We start from the raw sequence: 15,124 nt of genomic DNA, 5'->3' as shown, positions 1-15,124 counted from the left end.
GTGTGCACACCTCCATTTTCTCTGCCTTCTCTCTCTTCCTGTCTCCTCCTTTCCTATCTTTCTCTTCATCTCTCTATTATAATAAACTCTCCACATGGATGCAGCGTCTGCATGTGAATGACTTTCCACACACTGCCGCCCCTGCTGCATCTGCCCAGCATGTTTTCCCTCATGAGTGGGGTACCCTGGCCCGGCCAGCTGGGGTTCCCCACTTGTACATTCCGTAACAGCCATCTTCCTGGCCCAGTGGTTATTTCTCATGGTCAGGGTCCAGCCAGTAGAAAGCTGTCATTTCCACTGTGTTCTCCCAGACAATTTTCATGAGCAAGAAATAAAATCCTATCTCCTAGTGGGAGATCTGTCCAAGGGTTTACTAAATATTTCAAGGTCACGATCTCTTCCTTGATAAAGTGGGTTCTCACCCCATTTGCAACCACTCCAGCCAAACTAAAGATCTCTGCCCCTATCCCTTTACTCTCTTGCACTTGAAGCAAATTCAGTTTCCACAATGTAACCTGCTCTTGCCTCAGTCATTAGACGGGCTGAATTTATTCATTTATTTGAGACAGGGTCTCACTGTATAGCCCTGACTGGCCCAGACCTTGCTATTAGACTAGGCTAGCCTCAAACCCACTAACCTAACTGCCTCTGCTTGGAATAAAGACATGTGCTACCACACCCAGCCCAAGGGGCTTTTTTACTTCATTGGCTGGGATTAAACCATATTGAGAAGTTTTAGTTTCTGGTCCAAGGACATCTATAATTGTGCTGGATAGTTTTATGTCAACTTGACATACACTAGAGTCATTGGAGAGGAAGGAGCCTCAATAGAGAAAATGCCTCCATAAGATCAGGCTATAGACAAGCCTGTAGAGCATGTTCTTAATTAGTGATTGATGGGGGAGGGCCCAGCTCATCATGAGAGGGCCCGTCCCTGGGGCTGTTTGTCCCGGGTTCTGTAAGAAAGCAGGCTGAGAAGCCATGGGGAGCAAGCTAGTAAGCAGCACCCCTCCGTGGCCTCTGCATCAGCTCCTGCCTCCAGGTTCCTGCCCTGTTTGAGTTCCTGTCCTGACTTCCTTCAGTGATGGACAGCAATGTGGAAGTGTAAACCAAATAAACCCTTTCCTCCCCAACTTTCTTTTTGGTCATGGTGCTTCATTGCAGCAATAGAAACCCTGACTAAGACAATAACTATATACATTAATTGTGCCCAGTTCTGGTCCTCCTGGGACTACAGGAATGTGCCACCACCCTTTTGTTTGGTGTCAGGATCTATGTAAGCCAACCTGGCCTTGAACTCACAGAACTACGGCCAGTTGTATGTGGTGGAGATGGAGCTCAGGGCTTTGTGCATGTTAGGTGAGCACTTTACCAACTGGGCCACACATCAAGTCCCTATCTGCTTCTTTTATTTTTAAATTTAAAAAGAAAAAAATTTTAATGCTAGGCACGGCAGTTTAACCCCAGTATTTGAAAGCAGACAGGCAGATCTCTGTGAGTTTGAGGCCAGCCTGGTCTACAGATCCAGTTCCTGGACAGTCAGGGCTACAGAGTGTTTGCTTGTATTTATGACACCACATGAGTGTAGTGCCTGTACAGGCCAGAGCCGGCATGAGAGCCCTCGGAATTGGAGTTACAGGCTGTTGTCAGCTGCCAGGTGAATAGCTGGATTTGAAGCCAGGTCCTTGGAAGAGCAGTTGGGGGTTCTTAACTGCTAAGTCATCTCCTCAGCCCCTTGCCAGCATCACAGGAAGAGCAGGAAACTCTATAAGCACTCTGTTCACAGACAAGTTTACTCGTCAGCCACCCTGCTGCAGGGCCTCCAAATTCTGGAGCTTAGGCTTCTCTTTTCCTGTAATAACACTCGATTTCATTTGTTACCATATGTGTATGGCGTGTGTGAGAGCACAGTCACATGCATGCCACCACACTAGGTGGTTCTCTCCTTCAGACAGGGATGAAACTCAGGACAGGCTTGCTGGTAAGCACTTTCACACTCTGAGTCATGTCATCAGCTCCCCCTCCCTCTCTCTCTCTCTCTCTAAGAAACTTTCTTTTGAAACAGGGCTTCAAAACAGGCGACCAGCCCACGGGAGTGGCTGCACCTGTGAGTGGCACAGAGCTGAAAGGATTCCCCGTTAATGATTTTATTTGTTCTGTTCATTTCACGTTTTGTTCAAGGTTTCTGAGTTTTCCTTGTTGTTGTTTTTCAGTACGGGTTTCTCTGTGTGGTCCTGCCTGTCCTGGATCTCACTCTGTAGCCCAGGCTGGCCTCGAACTCACAGAGATCTGCCTGCCTCTGCCTCCCGAGGGCTGGGATTAAAGGCGTGCGCCAGTTTCTTGTTGGTTTGTTGGTTTGTGTACACAGGTGCTTTGTCTGCATGTCTGCCTGCAGTCCTGAAGAGTGCATTCGATTGAGGCACCATGGGATTGCTCGGAACTGAACTCAGGACTTCTGAAAGAGCAGCCAGTGCTCTTAACCATTAAGCTATCTCTCCAACCCTTTGTTCAAGTTTTATATTGCTTTTTCTTTTCTTTCTTTCTTTTTTTTTTTTTTTTTTTTGGTTTTTTGAGACAGGGTTTCTCTGTGTAGCCCTGGCTGTTTTGGAACTCATTCTGTAGATCAGGTTGGCCTCGAACTCACAGAGACCCGCCTGGCTCTGCCTCCCGAGTGCTGCGATTAAAGGAGTGTGCCACCACCACCTGGTTTATATTGCTTTTTCAAAGAAGAGTTTTGGAGCAGCTTCAGGCTGTCCCCACCGTCTACATACTTTCTGAATAACTGAATAAAGATAATTTGAAGTTAATATGGTTTTTACTGAATATGAAGACTAAAAGGGTAGTTCCTTATTTCAGAAAGATATTGAGGGAAAACTAAAAAGAGAAGGAAAGAGAAAGAGAAAAACTAGTAACCGAGCTGGCTATGGTACCTCAGGAGGTTAAGACAGGGGAACGACAAGTTTGAGGCTAACGTGGTAAGTTCAAGACAAGCTTGGGATACCTAACCAAACCCTTTCTCAGAAACAAAAGCAGAGGGCCAGCAAGATGCCTCGGGAGGTGGAGACGCTTGCTGCCACAAACACCCTAAATTCAACCTTCTGAGTTCATGGTAGATGAATGACTGAGTAACCTTGTAGTTTATTTCAAACAAAAGGGAAATGCCTAGATTGGTACTGTTGATGAGGCTGGTTACAAACCAAAACCAAATGTGCCCAGAACAGTGATGCTTTAAAGGAGATTTGAAGCATCTTAGATATTAAGCATATGACTTACCTATCTCAAACTCTTGAAAATGAACTATATGACAGGAGGCTGAGGTTATCATGTAAGGCCAGCAAATGCTTTAACTGCTTTCCTGGGCCTGTCTGCTAACCTTGAATTCTCTCCAAATTCTCAATTATTGAGTTATACAACAGGACGCAGAATTTTACATTGTATTTAATCTCCTGAGTCCTCAAAAGTTCAAAGTTAGTAAAGTGTAGCAGCATATTCATTTAATCCCAGCCCTGGGGAAGCAGAGGCATGCAGATCTCTATGAGTTTGAGACCATCCTAGGCTAGGCAAGGATACACAGTGAGCCCCTGTCTCAAAACAACAAAGTGTAAAGTCATAAAATTCTTCTCATCCTTGGGAGTTCAAGGCCAGCCTGGTCTACAGAGCGAGATCCAGGACAGGCGCAAAACTACACAGAGAAACCCTGTCTCAAAACAAAAATCTCATCCCCACACCTAGCCACCCATCCTCACCTCCAGTTCTCCAACTCAATAGAAATGGAACTTAAAAGTCTGCAACTTAGCCAGGCGGTGTTGCACGTCTTTAATCCCAGCACTCGGGAGGCAGAGGCAAAGGCAGATCTCTGTGAGTTCAAGACCAGCCTGGTCTACAGAATGATTTCCAAGACAGCCAGGGCTACACAGCGAAATGCTGTCTTGAAAAAATTTTTTAAAAAGAAGAAAGAAAGAAAAAACATGTGGGTGCTAGGAACCAAAGCGAGGTATTCTGCAAGAGTAGCAAGTATTCTCATCAACACTCCGTTTCTCCAGCCTTACACACTCTTTATTTTATAGTCAATTCTTCTGTGTATGTGTATATCTGCATTCATGTGTCATAGCATGCTTGTGGAGGTCGGGGACAATGGGTGGGAGTGGGTTTGCTCCTTCCACCTTGTCTAAGGTATCAAATACAGGTCACCAGGCCTTCTGACAAGGTCCTTCATCCACTAAACCAACCCACCAATCCAACCCTCTTCACTCTTCATGATGAAGACCATAAAATGCCACACACTTGTGTGCACACACATGTGTATGTATGTATGTATGTATGTATGTATGCATAGCCATCAGGACTCAGTGTAGATGACCCAGATCTTGTTGAGAGCATCCCAAACACCATAGTGAACAGTTGGGTGAACATGTACCTGTAATCACAGAGCTTGGGAGATGGGAGCAGGTAGATTAGGAATTCAAGGTAGCCCAGGCTGGCTACATAGTGGGTTTGAGACCAGCCTGGGCTACATAAAAACCCTGTCTCAAAAGAGAGAGACAGGGATAGAGATATGGCTCCTTGTTCTTCCAGAGGACCCTGGTTTAATTCCCAGTACCCATGTGGTGGCTCACAACCATCTCCAGGTACAGGGGATCCACTGCCTTCTTTGACCTCCATGGTTACCAGGCAAACACACGGAACACATATACATGCAGGCAGAACACTTATACACCTAAAACAAGAAACGTAAAAGGGGAGCAGGACATGGTGGCACACACCTTTAATCCCAGCACTCAGAAGGCAGAGGCAGGGGGATATCTGTGAGTTCAAAACCAGCCTGAACTATAGAGAGAGTTCCAGTCCAGTAAGGGATGCATAGTGAAACTCTATCTCAAAAAAATAAAATTTAAGGCAGGTGTAACCTTCTAGGCCTGGCCCCGTGGCCTACTTCTACCAGCTAGGATCCACATCCTAAAGGTTCCACAAATCCTCCTAAACAGACCACCAGTTGGGGACCAAGTGTTCAGACACGCAAGCCTGTGGAGGAGAACCACATCCAAACCCTGGCAGCATGAGGCCGACCTCTAACTTGGGGCCAGCCAAGACAGAAAGACGTGGCTCAGAGAAACACAAGACGAAAGGGCAGGAGGGTGACTGTGGACAAAGAGCGTTTGCTGCCAAGTCCGACAACCGTCTCCAGGACCCACATGGGGAAGAGGGGACCAATTCCTGCCAGTCGTTAGCTAGTTTCCACTTATGCACCATATAAGTGAGCACACACACACACACACACACACACAATAAATAAAAAAGCTTAAATGCTGCCTTTGTTCATGGTATTTTTGTAGGATCAGACATATCTAATACCATGGGAACGCTACTGATCAGGCCATTGTTGTTTTTTAATTACATTCATTAGTTTACTTTGTGTGTCTGTATGTGGGTGTGAACATGTGAGGTCAGGACAACTTGTGAAAATCGGCTCTTTCCTTGTACCTTATGGGTCCTGGGGATAGAATTCACGTCTTCAGATTTGGCAGGAAATGCCCTTACGCAAGGAGCAATCTCACAATTGATCAGTTTGAGATATTCTCTCTCATTAATACTTTCGAACTATGTTACCTTTGGCAAACTGTGTCTTTTCCAAAAACAGCATGAGAGACACCGAGAGAGCTAACAAACATAACTGTCCATGTCCACCTCCACTGTTCAGTGCTGAGAGGCTTTTCTCTCACTCAGTTGACTACACCAGCCTGGCTACTGAGGGCAGAGTGGTAGCACAGCCCGACACTCTCTGCTTTCACAGAATGAACTCAGGAGACAGAGGCAGGAGGATAGAGTTAGTGGCCAGGCTGAGCTACACGGGGAAGTGGGGAAGGACAGAAATAGAGAAAGATTCAGAGAGAGATGGGGGAGAGAGAGAGAATGGGAGAGTATGAGAACTCACTAAGGCGAACAGAAGGAAATACAACTTTGAATAGAATTAGTGGTTTTGTTCGTTTATTTTGTTTTGTTTGAGACAGGGTTTGTGTAGACCAGGCTGGCCCTGAACGCACAGAGATCTGCTACATCTGCTTCCCAAGGGCTGGCATTAAAGGCATGTGCCACCACACTGAGATTGCAACATGATTTTTGTGAAAGCCTCTGGGAAGAGGACAAGTGAGTCCGAGTCCTAAGGGTGTGGTGACAGGTCACGTAACTCTGAACACACACTTGCAAACAAATTATAACAACACCCTCTTCTCAAGATGGTTGTAAGGCAGGAAATGGTAAGTGAAGAGTACCTGCAATCTGGACCCTCAGAAGAAGATTGTGAGTTTGAAGTCAGCCTGGGCTGCGTGGCAGTTCAAGATCATTGGGAGCTATGAGCATAGCCCAAAGCTTGACCCTCTTTAAAACAAACAAACAAACAAGAGAGAGAGAGAGAGAGAGAGAGAGAGAGAGAATTTTGGGAGACAATAGAACCTTAGCAGACAGAAGGGAATGGTGTTTTAAGTTGTGCTATAGTAAATGTGGATTAATTTGTATGTTAAAACTCCATGAATCAACTCCCAGCACACACAAAATGAAATAAAATGAAATGCCTACATAAAGTAGGGCTGGGGATTGGCTCAGCTGGTAGAGTGTTTGCCTAATATATCTACAGGATAACAAATTAGATGGTTATTGTTACCGAACTTAGAGTTGTTTTCAAGATTAGGCCTAGATTTGTTTGGCTCAGATATATTTAATAGACAATGGTTCTCAAACCCGCCAAAAATCTGATGAATATGGCATTTAAATTATTTGATAAAAAGCTTACTATAGCGAACAGAGACTCTCAGCTCCTAGCAATGACTCCCAAGGTCTCCAAAGAAGATATGGAACAATCACAAGAAGACGCCGCCTGAATTGCGGACAACACCGACCACTGGTCAAGATGCCCCAACTCAACACCTGCTGCCAGGGATCTGGCCCAGAATGGACAAATGAGGAACTGACAAGATAAGATCAGTCTTTACCAAGTTGCTCCTCCACAGGGAGAATTTCACATTATGGACCCAGCAGCCATGACTGATGCTGTCCTGACACCTGTCCTGCCAATGCTATGAAGACTATAGGAGCCTGGGATGATGGCGGTCTGGGTAATCGATAGTCCCTGTCATTTTTTAATAGATTTGGAAGTCTGCACTCAGGTAAAATTTATTCTTCTCAGATCTCTGATGGCATTGATGACTGGGCTAGCTATAGCTCTGTCAGCTTAGCAACATCAGTCAACCAGAGTCTTCCACAAGATTGCAGCCAACTTATTAATTAGTTGATCAATGCATTAATTAATTAAAGTTACTAACTCTCTTTTAAAAAGAGAGAAAAAGAGACAAACAGGTTCTAAATATAGACTTACAGATGCTTTTCATCGGGCCAAAGACATTTCAGTCCCATCTGTACCTGGCTTTCTAGACAGAAAACACAGTATGGATTTCAGGGCAAATTGATAACACTACAATTATGAGACTATGGGTCTGAAAGTTCCAAATAAGTTCATGAATTTTAACTCCTGTTCCTAGTTTTTATCTGTCTCAACAGGTTTCCACTTGGCTGACAGACACATCCAAGCACCATTTGCTGACAAGCCCTGAACTTGCTGAAAGTTGATATGGACCAATCCAGCTGAATAAATGCCACCTCTTCAGCTGGTTAATAAAATGTTCCCTCCTTGCCTTTGACTAACATTCCAGCTTTCCAGGGCCCTGACAACAACATCCCAACATCAGCAGAAAGTAATTACAGAAGCGAAAACGTCGTCCTTTCCCCCCCCCTGAAATGTTAGATTTAAAAAAAGTTTTCTTGTCATAGGGAACCTGAGATAAAATAATAACTTGTCCCCATTCTCATTTCCAAGTTCCTTCAGGATAAGGAACTCTGTCAGCCATCACAGGGCTTTTGGCCCTTGTGCTTCTGTTAATTACTGTTGGCTCTTATGTCACTGATGTCTTAACTAAATGAAGATTCCTGTCTGGGTACCACTGAACTGAGGATGCTAGAATCCCAACATCAGCCCCTGAATCAAACCCATGACACACTTGCAGATGGCAAAAACTGAATAAGGGGAGGCTCACTTTGCTGTTGATAATGGGAAAACTCTTATGTCCTGGTCCAATTAGTCTCCAAAATAATCTACTACCCTGGTGATAAAGTCTTTTACCAAAAAGAAACATCTCCAAGATTGGAGATGATATACAACTCAAGGGGGCAATGAAAGGACCAAGCAGATGCCATAACAAGCTGCTCAGTCTTCTCAGAGGTCAGGCCTCAATTTCAGTTTCCTGAGACTTAAGCAAGCAGTTTCTGGGAGGGCCATGAACAAAAGACATAGTCCTTGCAGGAGCTCCATTTCTGCACGTACTCTGACTGCTCAAGGTTCAGCCAGATGTTTACTGCCTGGGACCCTCACCAACTTAGAGCTACGTGCATGAGTCAATGTGAACGTGTGAGGCCACCCAGCTCCATGGCTGCTCAAGGACAGAGCCTGGAACTTGTCCAGGCCTGCCCAAAAATGATAACTGTAACCCCTAACCAGTAAATTCAAAGGTTACACACCCTCACCCAATCATATGACACCAAGGCTTGTACCACCCTGTTTTCAGTTTTTCCCTTTTAAAAAAAAAGCTCAGGGTCATCCTCCTCCATCCACTGTGTCGGATGTTGGACATGGATGTTGGACCAAGTCCGGGTTTGCTTGTTATCAATAAACCCCTGTGTGTTTTACATCGGATATTGGTTCTGTAGTGGTCTTGTTCAGGGGTCTCGAGTCGCAGCCACAACAGATGGAACCCCAGGTTCAGTTGCCAACACTGCCTAAACCAGGTGTGGTATTGAACACTTGTAATCCTAGAACTCGGGAGGTGGAAACAGGAGGATCCGAAGTTCAAAAATGGGCAAGCAAGATGAATCAGTGCTGCTGAGACTGAGGGCCTGAGTTCAATTCCTAGGACCTACACTGGGAAAAGAAAACCGATTCCTGCAAGTTACCCTCTGACCTCCATACATATGCTGTGACATGCTCATATATGCACACACACAATAAATAATAAATGCAATAAAAAAATTAAACGTTTAATGTTGTCAGGCATGGTAGTACACCCCTTTAATCCCAGCACTCTGGAGGCAGAGGCAGGCAGATCTCTGAGTTCGAGGCCAGCCTGGTCTACAGTAGGAGTTCCAGGACAGCCAGAGCTACATAATGAAACACTGTCTCTCTCTTTTTTTTTTTTTTTTTTTTTTTTTTTGGTTTTTGGTTGTTTTGTTTGGTTTGGGCTTTTTTTTTTTTTTTTTTTTGGTTTTGGTTTTTGGTTTTTTTCAAGACAGGGTTTCTCTGTAGCTTTGGCACCTTTCCTGGAACTCACTCTGTAGACCAGGCTGGCCTCGAACTTACAGAGATCCACCTGGCTCTGCCTCCCTAGTGCTGGGATTAAAGACGTGCGCTACCACCACCCGGCCGAGAAACCCTGTCTTGAAAGAAAACAAAACAACAACAAAAATGTTCAATGTTATTCTGAGCTACATAAGTAGTTCAAGGGTAGCAAGGATACTTGAGACCCTATCTAAACAAAACAGAAAGAAAGAAAAGAAAGTGAGAAAGGAGAGAGGTGGGGAGAAAGGAGAAAAAAAAGAGCCTGGGGAACAAGAGAAATACTACATTTCAACTGTTTTTCAGGATGGAAATGGGCTTTTCATACTGACACTGTCCTAGCTATGAAGGATGTCTCTGTTCAAATCACCATCACAGAAACAAAGCTAAGAGACTTGAAGCTGATGTCATTTAAGGTGTTAGCCCATGTCACAGTTGACTTTGGGAGGGAATATTTTATTTACTGATTTATCTTACCTTAAAAAAAATAAGGCCTCACTATATGGAACTTGCTATGTAGACAGGCTAGAACTCACAGAAGTCCACCTGCCTCTGCTTCCCGAGTGTGAAGATACAAACACCACCAGGAACTGAGTTAAACACTCAGGTATTTGAACATTGGTCGGCGGCTGGTGGCACTGTTTGAGGAGGTGAGATGAGGCCTTGCCACAGAAAGCCTGTCACTGGGGGTGGGCCTTGGGATTATACAGCCACCCTCTTTCTGGTATCTCTGCTGTGTGCTTAGGATTAAAGATGTGATCTCTCGCTAAGTGTGATAGCTCACACCTTTACTCCCAGCACTCAGGAGGCAGAGGCAGGCAGATCTCTGTGAGTTCAAGGCCAGCTTGGTCTACAGAGTGAGTTCCAGGACAGCCAGGGTTATGTAGAGAGATCCCATTTCAAAATACATACATACATACATACATACATACATACATACATACATACTGAAAAAAGATGTGACCTCCCGGCTTCCTGCCGGCGCCTCCATACCTGCCGCTCGCTGCTGACTTCCCGGCCATCATAGGCTCCTATCCCTCTGGATCCATCAGTCCACACAGGCTTTCTCTTCCAAGCTGCCATGAACTTAACATTCTCCAGCAACAGAAGAGTAACTAACACAGAGATTTTGCTGGCCTTTATTTTAGTTTTTGTTTCTGTTTGTTTGTCTTGTTAATTTATTTGTTTTTATTTTGTACGTATGATTCTTTGCCTAGATGTGTGTATGTGCCCCATATACATGCATGCTTAGTGCCCCAGGGATTCAGCAGAGGGCACCAGAGCCCCTGGAACTGGAGTTACAGATGATGTGAGCTGCCATGTGGGTGCTGGGAACTGAACCCAGGTCCTCTACAGGAGCAGCCAGAGCTCTTAGCCACTTGGTCATCTCTCAGTGTTGTTGAGACAAGATCCCAATCTGTGGTCCTAGCCAGCCTGGAACTCACTGTGTACAGCAGGCTGGCCTCACACTTATGTGTATCCTCCTGGCTCTGCTCCCAAGCGCTGGAATAACAGAGGTGCATATATACCACATGCCAAGCAGTGCCCCCGCCCCCGATATGGAAGAGAGAGCCTGCAATTACAAACCCACCAACTGCAGCTTAGAGAAAGCTGCTGGAATGCTGTCCTTTAACAGACACCATATGTGAAAAGTTGAGAAACAAACAGAGGCCCCAGGTCGCTGGGAACCCACACAGACCACAGTTCTGCAGAATATTCAGCCAATGTATCAATATGACGGACCAACCAATCACCTGAGATTTATTGTGAACATTGTATTTAAAGTTGGATTCCCTAAGCAAAGGGTTTTCCTCTCCCAGTCTGTGTTCTAAGAGCTGGAGATTTTAGATAACAGTGAGGCATACAGGCAACCTGAAGCCAGCAGCCAATCAAGAGATGCTTGTCTGGGAACAAAGATGAATAAAAACCAAAGGAGGAGCTGGCTCCGGTTCCAGAGTCTAGAGGGCAAAACTGCTTTCAGGAGCAGCCCAGCCCTGGGACAGTCTTGTGGTTCTATCGACAGATTGAAACCTAGGGAGAGTGAATTAATTTTCTCATCTTCAACCCACCAATCACAATCTGCGAAATTTTAATGTGTCAAGCTAAAATGATCTCCGGTTCTCCAAGACATATCTAGGCAACACAATTCAACTACATCAGAAATTATAAATAGGCTGAAAGCATGCACGCATGCATGCATGAGCAAACACACACACACACACACACACACACACACACACACACACACACACACACACACACACACAGAGCTATACTGACAGACCACTTACTGTGTTATGACAGTAAGATTATTTTATCCAGCTGGGGATGATGATGGCGAGCACCTTTAATCCCAGTACTTGGGAGGCAGAGGCAGGCAGATCTCTGTGAGTTTGAGGCCAGCCTGGTCTACAAAGAAAGTTCCAGGACAGCCAGAGCTACACAGAGAAATCCTGTCTTGAAAAACCAAAAAAGAAAATATATATGTGTGTGTGTGTGTGTGTGTGTGTGTGTGTGTGTGTGTGTGTGTGTGTGTGTATCAGAATCAAGTAATTCCTGGCCAAGAAACAAAAGCAAAGTGGCCCAATTCTCAATAGATTCAGATTAAAATTGGCAATAAACACAGGTACAGGAGGCTGGAGAGGTTGCTCAGCAGCTACAAACATGAGCTGCTCTGCAGAGGACCTGGGTTTGATTCCCAGTACCCATATCAAGCATCTCGAAACCACCTGTATTCCAGGTCTAAGGGTCCAGTCCCCACACCCTCTTTTGAACTCCAAGGGCACCTGTACTCATGTGCACATACTCCCATACAGATACACAAACATATACATAATATTAAAGTAAAATAAATCTTAAAAAGAAAAGAAAAAGTCAGGAGCTGAAGAGATGGCTCAGTGGTTAAGAACGCTTGATATCCTTGCAGAAGACCCAGAATTCAATTCCTTAGGACCTACATCACAACCACTCATAACTCTAGTTCCAGGAGATCTGGTCCCCTTTTCTGGCATCCATAGGTATTGTATACAAGTGGTGCACACACAGACAAGCAGGTATACACATACACATAAATAAAAAGTAATTTAATTATTTTTGTTTTGGGAAACAAGTTCTCTCTATGTAGCCTGGCTGGCCTGTAGCTCACTATGTAAATCAGACTGGCCTTGAATTCATAAAGATCTGCCTGCCTTAGCCTTCTGAGTGCTATTATTAAAGGTGTACACTACCACACACAGCTCAATATTAATTTAAAAAAAAAAACAGCCCAAATCAAGTTAGGCATGATAGTATATGCCTTTAGTGCCTTTAGTCCCAACACTCAGGAGGCAAAGGTGGGAGGGTTTTACTTTTAGACCAGCCTGATCTGAAAAGAAGTTCCAGGCCAGCCAGGATACAAGTAAGACAGAACCTGTCTCGAATACACACACACACACACACACACACACACACACACACACACACACACACACACTAAAATTTAAAAAACTGGCACTATTTTTTAATCAGCTGCAAGAAAATTGAAAAAAAAAAATCAGGTACAACTTCAGGATGAGACTCCAGAAAATTTCGTGTACGGAATTGCCCATGACACAGCCCACATATTCCTGTATCAAGGTCATTGTTATTTTACCATCTCAAACTGAAAACATCACCCTGTCTGGACAGCTCTGCGTGTTGTTTCTGATCTGATTTTCCTTTTTGTTTCTGTGTTCTGCCCTAGTAGGTTAGCTTAGTAATAAACATGTGGAACCTTTAAAAAAAAATGTAGGCATGAGTTGCTTTCTGCCTGCTCTTGGCTGTGAGTGTTCCTGCCATCTCAACTCCCCTCCTGTGATGATCTGTAACCAGGAATTGTGAGCTAAAATGATCACCCCCCCCCTTTAAAAAAGCAAAACAAAAAAGATGCATGAGAACCGTGAATGACTTATAGAATATTCAGGACATATTCTAGGGGGAAAAACAGTAGGCTGGCATCTTAGCAGCCTGACCTATTGAGGTTAGAGGTGGTTTCAATATCCTTTTTGTGTTCATCTATAATTTCACACTTTTCTACAGTGAGTGCTGGGGAGATGGTTCAGTGTTTCCGAGGCCCTGATGCTCTTGCAGAGGACCTGGGCTCAGTGGGTTCCCAGAACCTACATCAAACAGTCACAACTGTAACTCCAACTCTAGAAGAGTTGAGGCCCTCTTCTGGCCTCCACAGGCACCTGTCCACATGTGGTACAAACACACATACACAAATTTTTTAAAAATATTTTTTAAACCTACAACTCAACCTAAAATTCTTTTTCTTTCTTCCTTTCTTTTCTTTTCTTTCTTCTTCTTCTTCTTCTTTTTTTTTTTGTTGTTGTTTTGTTTGAGACAAGGTCTATTTACGTAGCTCTAGCTTTGTAGAACTCACTATGTAGACTGGGCTGTCCTCGAACTCACAGAGATCCACCCGCCTCTGCTTCTGGAGTCCTGGGATAAAATGTATGTGCCATCTTTTCAGCCTAAGTAAATTTTTTTTTTGAGACAAAGTAGACACTTAAATTGCTTTTATTCTGTTTCTAGTTAGAAAGTTAATTTGATTCATAGATGGGCCTGGTGAGATATCTCACCTCTTTAGTCCCAGCAATCAGAAGACAGAGGCAGGCATATGTTTATGAGTTTCAGGACAGCCTGGTCTACATAGCAAATTTCAGGCCAGCCAGAGTTACATGGTCAGGCCCCATCTCAAAACAACACCTCCTCCCCAGTGGCTAGATCAGCATACAGCCATGAACGTGCACCACCGCTGAGACCTCGTAACGCTGAACACTTACTGAGCTCTAAGTGCTGTTGGCTTACATTGCCTCGTGCAATCCTCCAGGGAGCCCCATGAGGGAAGTCTGGTCATTTTAGGAGCGAAAAAACTGAGACTTATGGAAAGTAAGAGCATTGCTAGCCAGGACTCAAAAACAAGCCCCTGTCTTTAAACAACAATAGAGCGCCCAGCAGGGAGTCGGTCCAGGATAAACACGCTTGTCCAAGTGCTGACCTGATAACCAGGGTTCAGTCCAGAACTCTGGACAAGTGGAAGTTGTTCTCTGACCCCCACACGTGAGCTGGAGCACAAGCCAGTCCACACTCACACACACAAATAATAAACACAACTTTTTAAAAGAGTATGTCACAAAAGACAGCCTACAGAATGGGAAAAGACCTTCACCAACCCCACATCTGACAGAGGACTGATCTCCAAAGTATATAAAGAACTCAAGAAACTAGACATCAAAATACTGAACAATCCAATTAAAAAATGGGCTCCAGAGCTAAACAGAAAATTCTCAAAAGAAGAATCTCAAATGGCTGAAAGACATTTAAAGAAATGCTAAACATCCTTAATCATCAGAGAAATGCAAATCAAAATGACTCTGAGATACCACCTTACACCTGTCAGAATGGCTATGATCAAAAACACTAATGACAGTGCTGTGGGATGGTCTGTATGTCAAATGTGTTGCTGATTGGTCAATAAATAAATCACTGATTGGCCAGTGGCCAGGCAGGAAGTATAGGCGGGACTAACAGAGAGGAGAACAGAGAGAACAGGAAGCTGGGTGAGGGAGACACTGCCAGCCACTGTCAGGACAAGGAAGATGTAAAGTACCGGTAAGCCACAAGCCACGTGGCAAGGTATAGATTTGTGGAAATGGATTAATTTAAGCTGTAAGAACAGTTAGCAAGAAGCCTGCCATGGCCATACAGTTTGTAATCAATATAAGT

This window comes from Peromyscus californicus, unplaced genomic scaffold (assembly GCF_007827085.1).
Source record: "Peromyscus californicus insignis strain IS unplaced genomic scaffold, ASM782708v3 Scaffold_13__1_contigs__length_99412109, whole genome shotgun sequence".
NCBI classification, from domain to species: domain Eukaryota; kingdom Metazoa; phylum Chordata; class Mammalia; order Rodentia; family Cricetidae; genus Peromyscus; species Peromyscus californicus.
Note: the sequence above shows the minus strand (reverse complement) of the source record.